The 15,160-nt window shown below is 27.2% G+C and overlaps 1 pseudogene; it reads right to left on the reverse strand.

Moving 5' to 3' along the window:
• Positions 1–6,098: 6,098 nt before the first annotated feature.
• LOC107164712 (uncharacterized) lies at positions 6,099–14,754 on the reverse strand (annotated as a pseudogene).
• Positions 14,755–15,160: the final 406 nt, after the last annotated feature.

Here is a 15,160-nt window from a genome sequence, read left to right on the forward strand (position 1 = left end):
TTTAACGATAACAAACCTCTCGTGTTTACCATGTATTGTTGTTATTCTTTATTTTTTACTGTTGGTATAATGATATATCGTCTACAAAAGCTTTTACGTGACATTTTAATCGTTTTCCTTCTTATCCGCTTATCTCTGATTCCTATAATCGTATGAGCTACAAAATCATACGATCTAGAATTTCCAATATATAATATGAATTACAAAGTATTTTTTATGATATTATATTATTATAATACTAGACAGTGTTTCGTACCATCTATGTTGGTCGTATTGCACGAATATATGCCAATAACATATTCGAATTATCTGAAATATCTGTGTAACACTAACTGCACTAAGACTACCTACTGTTTGTGGTTTAATGAAAACTTTAATCAAATTTGCACAGCCAACAATAGAGCAGTACAACTTAGCAAGTTCAATATTGTAAAATTATCGGTATTATCGTGTTAAACTTGTGAATTATAATAGTACACGGTTTAAAAAACATTATGAATTATAATTTAAACGGCCTAATCAAAATAACATCATGACTGGAAAAATAGGCTATCGTGGAGGTGTAAATAAATTACTTTATAGTTATTCTATTGAAGCTAAAAATTAATTTTTCAAAGATGAATTTACATTTTAGATTCTGAGCGGAGCGATGAATGTAATGATTTTACCATGATGTGTGTGTGTTTTTTTTTTTTTTTTGTGTCTGTGTGTCTGTCATCACGCTTCGATTTTTGACTTCAGTACCTCGTTCGATCAGAAAGTGAATCTAGTTGGTACTTTGGGGGGTCAAAAGTGAAAAATTCTTAATACTTTTCTATATAATCGAAAAAAACAAACTAAAAATTAAGGGAAAAACGGGAAATTTTACGCACACTCATTTTTTGATAAAATCGATTTTGGTTATTGATGTAACTTTAAAACAAATGACCATAGATACATGCAATTTTCACTGAATGTTTATATAAGTATTCTCTATCCACCATGCAATCAATTAAAAAAAATTTTAAGACCTAACCAGAAATTCATAAAAAATTGTCTTTTTAAATCTAAGACTTACCCGCCTTTTTTATATTTGTTTAAAATTAATTAAAAAATAACATATTTAAAAAAATGTTAATTTTCCTTTTTCATCATAAGTTATTATTTTTTTTAAACGACAATATTGGTGTCTAATTTCATATTCCAAAGCAGAAGATTATTCTGAGAAATTTAAACCAATATAAATTGCAAAATTCATATGAGTTAATTTGGTATTTAAAGTTTGTGGACTGTGTTTTGCGGAGTTCACATTCCACCCATATATACTCGTACTATAAAATATAAAGTATGTGCTGTCGATTATTAATGTAAAGATTAAAACAAAAATATGATTTATTAATGCTTTTAACATTTAAAAAAAATATTTTGGAATTCAGTTGTATACTATTCGATAAAATATAAAATGAGTATTTATCTTTAAATTAATTAAATTTTTGCGACAGATATTTTTTACCCGTCAATCTCAAACCTAAATTGCATTAGGATAACTTAAAAAAACATCTTCGTTTTACTTGTATCTTGAAGGGAAAAATATAATTTTGTGTACTAATATTTGGATTAAAAACGAAACATATAAATTTACTTTCTTCTATAAAACTCGTTTACTGCACCGAGTGCAAAATTTAACTTGCGCAAGTATTGTAGGAAGCAATTTAATTATTATGCAAATGATCTGAACAAGATTTTTAATTATTTCTAAATTTGTAACACGCATACTCGTAAAATAAAATATATTAATTAATACATAAATGGCTGAATAATATTTTATTTAAAATCATATGTAATTATGCGAAGTACCTACCATGATTTTTTCATTCTAAAAATCACGTTGCACAAATATTTAATAACTTTGTCTATTCTGACTTAATTGTTATTGAAGCATAGAAGATTTTCGGGATCCTCAGTTTCATAGGACTGTTAGACTTTACTTTGATACAGAAAATACTTGGTCTGAACATGATGGAGATGTGGTTCATGACACACTATACATAGATGTGATGGTATATAGTATTATCGATGTAAGGATCTTGATGCAAAATCATATAACTTCATCATATTATCAAGAGGCATTTTTTTAAATATAATTGTATTTATATTAAAACATGGCACATTGCTATTTCAATACAAAGTACGAAAAATAATGTCGTTTTATGCGAAACGAAGCATTGTGATGGGTTACCAGATATTTCAAATATTTGTAATAATACAATTTTTTTTTTTTAAATGTTATTTAGAATATATTTGGAAATCAAACAATAAGATCACGTAATAAAAAAGAGGTGTATGATTAAATAATAAGAAATGAATTCAGACTAAATAAATACTGGAAGAATTTACTTTAAACTGTAATAATTTACTCTTATTGTTATTTTTATTAATACAAAATATTTAATTCCTTGCTGACTTTCCATAGTTTGGTGCTATGGATATTTTTCTAATGATAGTATTGATTAATATACCAAATAAAACCTATTTATGTATAGATGGCAAACCAGTCGGTGTGACTTGTCAGCAATAGTTATTTGTGACTACTGACATATTTTGTAATAATAAAAAATATTACAAAAATATAATATAGAGTTTTGAATAAACTTATTCAAGTTTAGATTAAGACTTCTTGTTTTGTATTCTCTGCGGTTTGTCATGAAAACAGTTAACATTTAATAATGAAATGCCGCCATTAATATTGTTACCTACCTATGTGTTATGACTAGAGCAGTTGGTCCAATCAAATTTATTATTAACTTATAACTAATATCATATTATCGATAATTTAAAATTGATAAACTTTAATGAATAAGATACATTTATTTAATTTGTATTTAATAAAAAATACTATTGTAATTGACAATGTGTAATTGTATGTGTAATTAACAGATGTTTAAATAAATACAATTTAGTTGGATATTATATTATAGATAAAAACTAATTAATAAAAAAACTTTTAAATCAAAGGATAATAATATGATTTTTTGCGTTTCATTTTATATTTGTTAGTCATAAAATATCTTATTGTATTGGCACGTAAGGGTATATTGACAATCACATCCCCCACCCCTCCAACACTGCGTATAACACAATTGAGATGTATCATAATACACGTATACCTATTTCTAAGCATCATGGAACGCGTTCAAAATAAATGTATGCATCATAGCTCCAAACCCAGAGTGCATAAGAATTAGCGTAATTTCAAAATCTATGCTAATTTAAGACACACGTAATATTTATCTTATACGTCCAATTCAAAGTCACACTGCAACAGCACGATTGTGTTGCGCATAAGAATATTACGCGATACACTCGATGCATTTATAAACGGGTTGAGAGAGGTGATCGCATAACCTGGCCGGGAATATTCTTTTTTTGCGGAATGGTAGGGCGTGAGCTGGTGTGCATTGGCCTGTTACCACTGACAAAATATGTAAATATTAGATAATTCGCTCACGTGTGTGTATTTGGCTTTTTTACCAGTCTGCTTGCAATTTTTTATTCAAACAATTGTTTTCAATAGTATGGAATAGTATCACGACTACACAGTATTACGATTATGGGTAAGACGGTGGTCGTGAAAATGATTGCTATGATTTGTGTAAAATACATATTACAATGGATCTTAAGACTAATGGAAACTATGAAATTCCCAGAAAGAGAATTAGGCACAGGTGTTTGGTATTAAATTAAATTATTTCAAACACACTAATAATGCAATGACCAAACACAAGATATTAAATTAAAAATATATGTAGAATATACATTATATACATACATATATATTTGTATATTCAAATATATATATATATATATATATATTTATGTTGAATGTAACGAAGTTAACATTTGTAACGCGTATCGGGCACTCTTATATGTTATTATTATTTAAATTCATTATAAGTTTTGTAGATATGACTTAATAAATAGTTGAAGGATAAAGATTTACTATCAGTTTGAAAATACAATTTGATTAGACCAGTATTGATATCTTATTTATTAATTTGTCATTTTTTCTGAAAACTGAACGATAAAATAATCATTTTTGTATCATGGTTTCGATGGTTTTCGCAAAAACACTTTTTATAGGAGTTAATGTGCTTCAAAAGCTGCATAATAATTTATGCGACTATAATTTAAAATTGACAGATATATTATACCTACTTAAAGCGTATTCTTTTATTTTGAGAAAATTAAAAGAAAATACTATGAAAAGAGTTATTTAAATTACTAAAATTATTTATAACCTTAAAGAACGAGAGTGCTTAAGGTTTGATGAAATGCATATAGAATAATATCAATGTCACTTGAATGCATTTTTATGATTCTAAAAATGGTGCACAATGTGCACCTATGTTACCTTTTACTGAATCTAATGCATAAAAACTTCGTATAATTATTCTGAAAATAAAATAAATGTAATATTATCTGGTAGAATATTAATATATTGTGTTTTATTTATATTGATATAATATGATAGGGTGCGTAAATTTGCGTGTGTGATAATTTATTATAATTATTATTTTTGAATCACGGTGCTTCGTTGAAATATGTTTCAATGAAAACGATGAATATGAATTTAATGATTAAAAAATTTAAATTATATCATTACTTAGGTCACTAAATTATGTTGACGATCATCAAATAAGATAAATAAATAATATTTATATACATTTTTTTGGAATTTAATTTACGAATGAAGTTAAAATGTTTATCATAGTATCAAACTTTTTTTTTAAATAATTTATAAATTCGAAAAAAAAATTATATACATTTACATTTATTATAGGTATATCATTATACTACAATATTTTTGATAATTATATCAATTATTTTTTCTTAAGAAAACTCAAACATTTTTGTCAAAACTTCTTTTATTTTTTAGCTAATGGTAGTACATATAACATAAATTATGTTTTTATTATAATTTAAGAACAAAACAGTAAAATAATATTTTTTACTCATAATAGTTAGATTGATATTCAAATAATTACATAGATGTGAATTAATCCAATGTTTTTAAATTATAATATTGATTGTTGGTAAATTGTTGATGGGTGAACTAACCGAAGAAAAGTGCCACCGTGAAATTAATTCAATATGAAATATCCAATTCAAGATAGAGAGATAAGTGAAAATTTAAACAATGCGTCAATGCCGAACACGAAATAAATTTTTTTACATTAGAACAACCGAAACTCGAATAATACAATATCGAATATATTATTTTAGAACGTAGAGAAAGATCCGGTTCGTACTCTGGTCTCATTTAAGATTAAAATCCCAAAAATGTTATAATTTCTTCTTTAGTCCGTTCGAACTACTCCGACAAACATTCTATTGCGTAATGGAATGTCTGGACCTTCACAATCAAACACTAATCTTTGTGGAATATGTCGCCTAATAAATTTAACAAGGAGACTTTTTGGCTGACTTGTTCAACGTATTTTGCAAATAACGAGAAAAACTAAACAGTTCCTACTGGTAAAAATGAATATTATTAAACAGAGTTTTACTTAGAAATGAGACGTTATACGGGAAAGTACAGCTAATGCGTAGCAAGTTAAATATTTTGTGAAGTTAAAAATTAAATAATATAATATGTTTCATTATTTCTTTAAGTAAAAAAATAACTGATAAAAAAATCAACTTGACATTAAAAAATTAAATTGAATTTTTAGTCGAGAAAAAAACCATACCTGCAAAATAAATTAATTCTAATATTTTTCATCCTCTGAGTTTTGTGTACATTTAAAAAGCAACGTAGTGATGTTTACTATTTAAAGAGCATATTTTATACTATAATGTTTGTAGTTGACTCTATCCATACTTATTCCTACCACCAAAGGAGGATCATATTATAAAGTTTAAACATCTTTCCTTCACTTTACGACGAATTTGATGTTTAAATAAATTTCCATAGCACACATAAAGAAATAAAATATATACATATTATTTTTTATCAATAAAAACCATTAAAGTTAATCCGATAGGTAGTAATTCTGCTTAAATCAAAACATAAATAACTATCAACACACCTACGTGTGACTTATACATTTAAAATGTTATCACTGGGTGGACACACAATCTACACATAATGAGAAAAATATTACACGGCACACTTGTAGAATTTCAGAGTGGACTTTTGTGCCGTAGCACAACGGTTGGGAGTCCCTGATCTGGTGTTTGATTTTAACTATCTGCGATTTTAAACAATGGTATTAATAATCTCTATACCAATCTAAAAACTAATCTAAATAGTTCTTATCATCTACTATTCATTTTATTGATTAAATGTATCTTTTGTTGATAATTTTCCACGGTTTTACTAAAAATATATGGCCGTAATACGGTGTCCCTTCTAATACCTATGACGTATACCACAGATACTACTGAATAACTACGCGAATGTCGTACATAGTTTCTACCCTTGTCTGAAAGAAGTTAAACACGCGTTTTGAATGGAGAATATTAATCTCGAGCGATTTCAGAGATAAAATCGATTAATTTTTTGGTGGATCCCCTGGACTAACAGAACGTTGATCCGAAACGCAGAAGAGTTTATATTATAATATCCATTATTATATTATTATTACCATTATATTTATAATAATTAGGATTTTGATTTTAAAAGGAACTGGTGTGAGATGAATTAATCGTTCGTCGCAACACCGTTGGAACACAACATCGAACAGCAAATAGTTACAAATAATAATAGTAATCATATTGTGATGTATAATAATTATATTATCGCCCTGACGAAAATGCTAATCGGTGGTTGAACAAATGGTCGTTACGCAGTAATATTTGCCTCCCGCTCTTTGGAAAACAACTGTGTTAGATAGGGCATGGACACGCACACACATAATAATATAGATTGTACTATACGGTACATATATACATACAGGGTGTCCCTCGAGGATTTACCCTTTGCGATATCTCCTCAAATAATGGACATATCGAAATTCTGGTTTTGTAATAAGACTCGCACGGATAAGAACTATAATTATTTAACATTTTAATGTTTTGTTAAAAAAGTTAAAAATATATATTTTTATTTGATTATTTCCAAAATAATTGTTACTATTTTGTAGAGTTTATGTTTTTGAAAATATTGACGTTTCAAAATGTTATTTTCATTAATTTCCTGATTTTTTATTTTTTTTTAGTCTCGAAAAAAATCGCAAATTAATTATTTAACACTATAGTGTTATCAAACATGTGATTTACCGAGCCACGCTCGTTCTCGTACGGCCTGCAGCCGAATATTTTCAGTATATCTAGTTATATTCATATTTTATTTCTTCAAAACTAGAAAAAAATTAAAAATCAGGAAATTAATGAAAATAAAATTTTGAAACATCAATATTTTCAGAAAAATAATTTCTACAAAATGGCTATCTTTAATTTTTTTGGAAAATGATAAAATAAAAAATATATTTTTAATATTTTTACAAAACATTAAAATAAATTAAAACATTAAATAGTTGTAGACTTGTAGTTCTTATCTCTGTGAGTCTAATTACATAACCAGAATTTTGATATTTCCATTTTTTCGTGAGATATCGCAATGGGCAAATCCTCGCGGGGCACCCTGTATAATAATTCAACAATAGTTGATGTCTATTATACTTGCGTAGACGAGCCAGTCGTTTCGACGTACTGTTTAGTATAGTAATAGTGGTTGTGGTATATGTTGCGTGGGCGTGGCAGCGACGGTACGAGTTGTCAGCTCGAGAGTGACTGATGAGAGAATTAATGGGTTGCCTCCGTACGCGTGTGTATGAATACAACTCTGAATTTACCGCGTAAACTTCTACTACTACTACTAGTACACTACGATTTACCAATATTGTTCACCTGTGCGACTAGTGCCACTACAAGCTATTATTGTTATTATCATTAGTAATGCCACTGCGTACGGCGATGAGATTTGGTCGGTTCATACGCTGTCCGAAAGAGTGGGTCACGGAGAGCGGAAAGGGGTGAGAGAGTATGGGGTTAGAAGGTGAGCGGGGATGAGAAAGGGGCAGGGATGATATCAAAAATAACGATCGTTACCTTTTACGCGAACGGCTCGCAATTATTTAAAATAATGACCGCCGAATGAAAAATACATTTGTCCCGATCGTATTCAAAACAACCACGCTGAAGCGCTGACTAACGCGCCTGTTAATAATTATTCGAATACATTATTATTATTATTATAATTTTATTATAATGTCCATCGTTGTTATTGGCTGACCGTTATCATCAGTGCTATATTCGTCATCCGGGACTACAAAACTTTTGGTCAAATAACAGCCGACATAATATAATATAATAACATAATACTCTCAGTATTTTTTATAACAAGTATTTTTTTTACAATAGTTAAATCGGAAATAATATTGTAGTTATAACTAATGGTATAAATACGAGACTGCAAAACGGGTGAATATTAATAATTATAAAAGGGACCTATTGTAATTGTTTAACAACATTTCTGGAGAACAGAGGAATCTATTTTGCTCTTGATTAATTAGTATTTTAAGATCTATCATTACAACTTTGATAAAATTGCAAAATAATTTAACAAATTACTTTTTTGTTGGAGTTTAGTTTTTGAAGATACAAAACTGACAAAAGTTTATGTTATTACTTTTAACGAACAATAATATTCTTACAATTTTAGCTTTAAAATGAATATATTTATAAATATTGTATACAAAATAAAATGAATTTACATGTTACACAATTTAAAAATTCAATATTTTTTTATTAAAAATATATATGATTTGTTAAATCAATAAAACCCCTTTTATATGTATAGTAAATAGTTTGTATCTAACTATACAAAATATATTTTGAAAAACAAACAAATCCTAACGTCTCATTAATTAACTTACAAATTATGAATAATAAGAATGAATATATTATATTCTAATAAAATATAAAACGTTTATATAAATAAAGATGAATGTATATAAATAAATCTTATGTATTTTTATCTAATCCATAGTTTCATAACGTTTATATTTCTTTAAAAACATTGACTCGTGATGCCAAAAAGTATCTCGAATTTGGCCTGCACTAAAATAAGGTTGGAGACCTTTGTATTGCTTTATAGAATATCTCTAAACAAAATGATCTGCATGCATAATAAGAAGTATAAAATGATTAAACGAATACAAAATTAGTTCACTATAAAATTGTTTCACATAAATATAATATATATTATATTTATATAATATATATATATATTTATATTTATATCTTATATATATAAGATTTGAAGACATGAATCACTTTCATCTTAATAATTAAATAAAATTGGCTTGATGTGGCGCGGTCGTACGCTAAAATATGGAAACAATCTGATTGTACCCACTGGCCAATGTTGCTAGTTTTTATATGGGTGAACATCAAGGCTTTTAGCAACAAATCCTTGCCACATATATACATATGTGTTCCAACCAACTGCTTTTTTCTTTCTTAAAACATAAAAAAGAGATGATTTTTTCTTAGTTTTACAGTGATAAACCTAATTATGTGCATTTTTTTCTTTTAACCTATGTAGGCAGATTGGAAGATCAACAAATTTCGTGTATTATGTATGTTATCCAAAGAATATGCTTAAAAATTCTAAATAATATACTTCATCGAGTAGCTTTACAATTTCCAGCGTTGTATCCACGATCGCAAGAAAAAAACCATCACAAATTTTCTTAACAAATAATGAGCATGCACATTGCACATCCATTTTTATCAAAAATACATGTTGGTTATTTTACTCTAATCATTATATTAACTATTTTAGAAGATTTAAAATTATAACCAACAATATTGTATGTTATAGAACAGTCATGGACTTGAAAGAATTTTTAACCTTATTTTGGCACATTAACACGTAGATCCATAAACAAGACCCAGTATCACATCGATCTCAACTAGGAACGGTTTTTGAAACATGATGATATATTGTTACTAACAACTGTCAATAATAAATAATAAAATATAAACGTTGTATTATTGTACACTATCAAACTAATTGAGACTTGTTCCACACGATCAAACACCCACTCACTAAAGAATAATAACAACAATAACAACAATATTATTTAACAAGGGTGGGAAAGTTAATGATTTTTTTTAACTCAGTTAAGTTAAGTTAATATGCACCAATAACAAAAAGTTAAAAGTTAATTTCATTATAGATTAACTCGGTTAAGTTAAAAGTTAATACCAATTTTTTTTAAACTTTTTACTAGGTTAAAAAAAAGTTAATTTTTGTTTTATACAACAGTGACCAGCGTTCTTAATTTTTTAACAAATCAAAACTAAATTATAGATTAAAGTGTTTATACTTTATACAGTATTTCCATATAGTAGGTATATTGTATTTTTAAGAACAGTAGTTGCCTATCTAATAAGTAGTAAGTAATAATATAAACTAATAAATAATAATTAATATCTATAAATAATAAATTAGTATTATTTAGTTCTTTCAAAGAGATATTATATATGTGTGTGTATGCGTTTGTAATATAGTAATACTGTATATTTATTGTGTAATAAATAATCACAAAATATTTTATAAATTAAAATTATTTATTAATTTTTATTTTAGGCTTCATGACCTAATATTATTCAGAAATCGATATAATTCATGTAAAAAAAAAAACAGATTTTAATAACTGTAATTTACAAATTAATAAATTATTAGATAAAATTTGTCATTTACTTTACAATATTCAATTAAAAATGCAACTTCACGAGGTTTTGAAATAATTGGCAATTGCAGCTCAATACAGATCATTTCAATTTTTTCAATATTATTCACAACACATTTTATAGCATCATAGTAAGAATTCCACCTAAACATACATTAAAATGATATGAAAATTAACATTTATCTGTACATTTTTAAACACTTTTATTAAATATAACAAATTATAAGTAATAGCCTTGTTGCATTAGGTGTTATAAGATATCGACCTAGATATTTTTTTATTTGATCAGCACAAATCGTTGACTGATTTTGTTTATTAAAAAGTTTTTGGCACTTTCCAAACACTCTCTTACTCATTAGTCTATATGCTACATCTTTTTCAGCTTCACTTATATCGTTCACAGCGATCAAGTTTAAAGTGTGCGCTGCACACCTTTGATGTGGAGGGAATGAAAAGTCTAAAGGCTTTTCTATGTTTGGCGATCCCAAAACACTGGTTAATTCTATGGTTTCAATGTTTGTTGGATCAATATCCGTTTCTTCTGTTTCATCACTGTCATTGACTGTATGATCAGCTTCAGTTTCATTTTCATTACTGAACACTCTAAAGTATAAATTTACATAAACAATTACAAACTTTAATCTATAATTGAAACTATTTAGAATACTTTAAAATTATTTTATTAATTCATAACTGTAGGTATGTACTTTATACACAAATACACAAAAATATAATGTTTAATATAGTAATATAAAGCAACAATGTTATTTTAATTAATAATTTCTACAGACTTGAAAAATTCATTTTAATTGTTATGAATTTATGATATATTTAATATTATAACCTATATGTGTTTACTTTGTTTGAAATGCAAGAAGTCTAGAGAAATGAGAATATACATTCCTAAAAGCTTTAACAAAATTTGAAGTGTTGTCTGTAACAACGAGAGTTGTTTTATTTTGTATGTTAAATTCATTAAGCACTTTATCAATGCATTCAGCAATATTATCATATGAATGATGTCCGATCATGCGCCTGCATGCAAGTGCTTTAGAATTGCGTTCTAGTGTATTAGGCTCAATCCAATGAACCGTAAAACCAATATATTATGATCTATAACCAGAAAATAAATAATATTAAAATCATTACATTTTAATAGTATGTGCACAATAATATAATTCAATTTAAAATTAAAATTAATAATATATTTAATATATTAATATATTATACCTATGGAATATACTCCAACAGTCTGCAGTTATACAAAAATAATTAATTTTTTAAAAATAATCTTTCATTTGTTTTATCATTTGGGTATACATGGACTCCACATTACGCATAAGGGTTCTTCTTGAGACTAGTACTTTATTTGATGTTATTTGGCAATATTTAACAAAAGCTGGATGTTCAATTAAAGAATAAGGAGATACAGTACTAATTATGAGCTGTAAATTGGCACTGTCAAATTCAGCTTGGCTTAAATTTTTTGAACGAACTTTTCCAACTTCACAAAGTTTCAACTGTTTTTTTGATTCTTGAACAGACAAATCTTCATTTGATCTCTTTTTGGTACAGATATTAAATGCATTTAAATGATTCTGATGTATAAGCTGACAAATATATTATTTATTAGTTATTACATAATTATTAGTAATATTTAAAAATATAATCTGTAAAAACTTTTATAAATGTCCTGTTAGCATATTTTATTTTAGTTTTAATTTTAGCTCTAAATGTATCTACACTTTTTCTTTTTTCTAAAAAGGTTTTTAAATGTGTTTTAGTACAAATAAAAATAAAAATCTAAATTGCATCTGTTTAAATTCTATTATAACAATACTTAAACAAAAAGGAAAAATTATTATTTATTTTTAAAACAAGTTATACAAATTTTAAATTTCATTATTCTAATCTTATAAATGTATATTAAATAATTAAATTTAAGTACCTACAATTAGGTAAAGATTATTCAACCATTAAATATTTTTATAATTTATGAATAATAAGCGTACTTTAATATGTTTGAGTTGGATGTTTGATAAGTGGAAATCCTTTTATTTTTTGGTTTGCATAAAATTCACCTAAAATATAAATTTGGTCCATCATATTTACTTGATAATTGTTCAAAATAATCTTTTAAGAATATCCATTGTAATGTTATTTCGGTTTCACTCGTCATGAAAAAAATCTTAATGCTGAAGACATTTAAGAATAAGATACTACAGCTTGAAAATATTAAACATATTATATTTCCAATTATTTAATATTAGTAGTTGCTATTATAGTTTGTTACCACTTACCTTATTGATATAAATTGTTGAATAAATAATAATATGATGAGTAGGTATTTTTAATTTTAATATTTTAATATTTCAACGTGCATACTGTTACTGTTACTAAAAACCAAAATTTTCACAATCACAACTGAATACTGATAAATTACAGATTCACGTCGACATCGCACAAAACCATATTATAATCGAAAAATCGATAGGTAATTGGTTTTTATTTTTAGTCTTTAGTGTTGGTATTTATTTTTTCCCGAAATGACGACGTGCGTCGTTGATCGTCGATAACAACAATATTATACCATATATAGGCATATAGCCCCATTTAGGTACTATATTATATTATTATGTCTATATTATTATTATTTTTTTTTTTTTTTATGGTTAGGGCTTCGACAACTGAGGTCATTAGCCTGGGGAACTGTAGGGGAAAGTACTGTAAGGTTTTAGGCAGAATTTTGAATGGGCACCCGTGGGTTTCTGCCATGCCCGGTTGGGGGCCGGCGGCCTCTCGCTCCAGACATCGCGAAATGCCCAAAGAGCGATTCCGCCCGTGACCGAGATTCGAACCGGCGACTGCGTGCGTCGCAACCGACGCCTTAGTTCGCTCGGCCACTCCACCCCCAGATATATTATTATTGTTACTTGATATAATATTCAATTTAATGACATATTATAAGTAAAACCTTTTATTATAAAATTAAAAATATAATTTTTCTAACTTGAAACAATTCACAGCAAATATTTTTTTTGACATGACAAAAAAATCAAAACAGATTCAAATAATTAAATTTAAAAAATTTACAACAAAATAAATTAACTTATTTCTTAAAATGATAATAAATTCGTTAATTTTACGTTAGTTAAAAAAAAAATTAATAAGTTAATAGTTAAGTTAGTGAAAGTCCAAAGGTAACTAGTTAAGTTAAAAAGTTAAAGTAAAATTAACTTTTTAACTTAACTTTAAGTTTTTAACTCGTTAATGCCCAGCCTTGAATATTAATAATAATAAAAATTTCCAGTAGGATTTTTGTAACACGGCGTGATGTATAGGCAAAATAGCTACATTACTATGATTTTGGCATTCTGCAAAATATATTACTCACCTACGTATTTTTATTATCCATATCACACGTAATAATAAATAATTATACACCCGAACCAGAATAGATTAAAAATTATCAATAGAATAATAATTATGAGTATAATTATTTGTTTAGTAGGTATAATATGATATTATTAAGAATACATTAATTAATAATTTGGTATATGAATTCAAAATATCATCAGTTAATTGTATCTATTACAATACTAGCTGATCCCGTGCACTTCGTTGCCCGTTAAAATGTACCATCTCCATATGACTCAAACTTTATTCAATTTTACTCAATTTTATTTGTTTTTTGTTATTTAATTAATAATTTGTATCACCTCCCCGTCACCGTACTCGTCCTGTCGGGGCAAAACATTCTCCTGAACAGAACCGTCACCCTGGTGATAGGGCGGTGTGAATAAAAAATAATTAAATAAAACATAAATAAGCATTTAAAAGTAAGTAATCGCTTTGTTGTTAATCATGTCAATCATAATTATTAACAAAAATCACTTTTATTTTCATTGTAGTGCTTTGTGATATACGATGTTTTTTGTTTGATTACCTGGCGCATAGACAAATAAATCTGATGGTTTCCCAACACGGGAACAGGCAACATACAATTGACCATGTGAGAAACATGGCTTTTCCAGATTAATACCACAAACACTTAATGATTGCCCCTGGAATCTGTTCCTATTCCTGAAACCAATGAGTACAATGGCTTTGGTGGTGGATCCAATGGTATCAATTTCACTTTACCATTTGCGCAACACAATCCATTTTCTTCGTTTTTGTATTTCAAAGCCTTACAATATGAGCAAACCGAGTTCATTGAACCAATAACAACACAGTGGTAGTTACTGTAGTCAATTGGCACATCGTAACTGAAAGCAGCTCGATTTAAACTTGCGCTATTATTAGTTGAATGTCGCCGCGCTCGCGCTTCACTCGTTTGTGATATCCGAATTCTTTCACGTTCATTTCGGTCGTCACGTTCTTGTGCACTTTGATTAGATCGGTAATTACCTTGGTTT

Source organism: Diuraphis noxia, unplaced genomic scaffold (assembly GCF_037042655.1).
Source record: "Diuraphis noxia isolate RWA-SAM2 unplaced genomic scaffold, SU_Dnox_SAM2 contig0003, whole genome shotgun sequence".
Lineage (NCBI taxonomy): Eukaryota > Metazoa > Arthropoda > Insecta > Hemiptera > Aphididae > Diuraphis > Diuraphis noxia.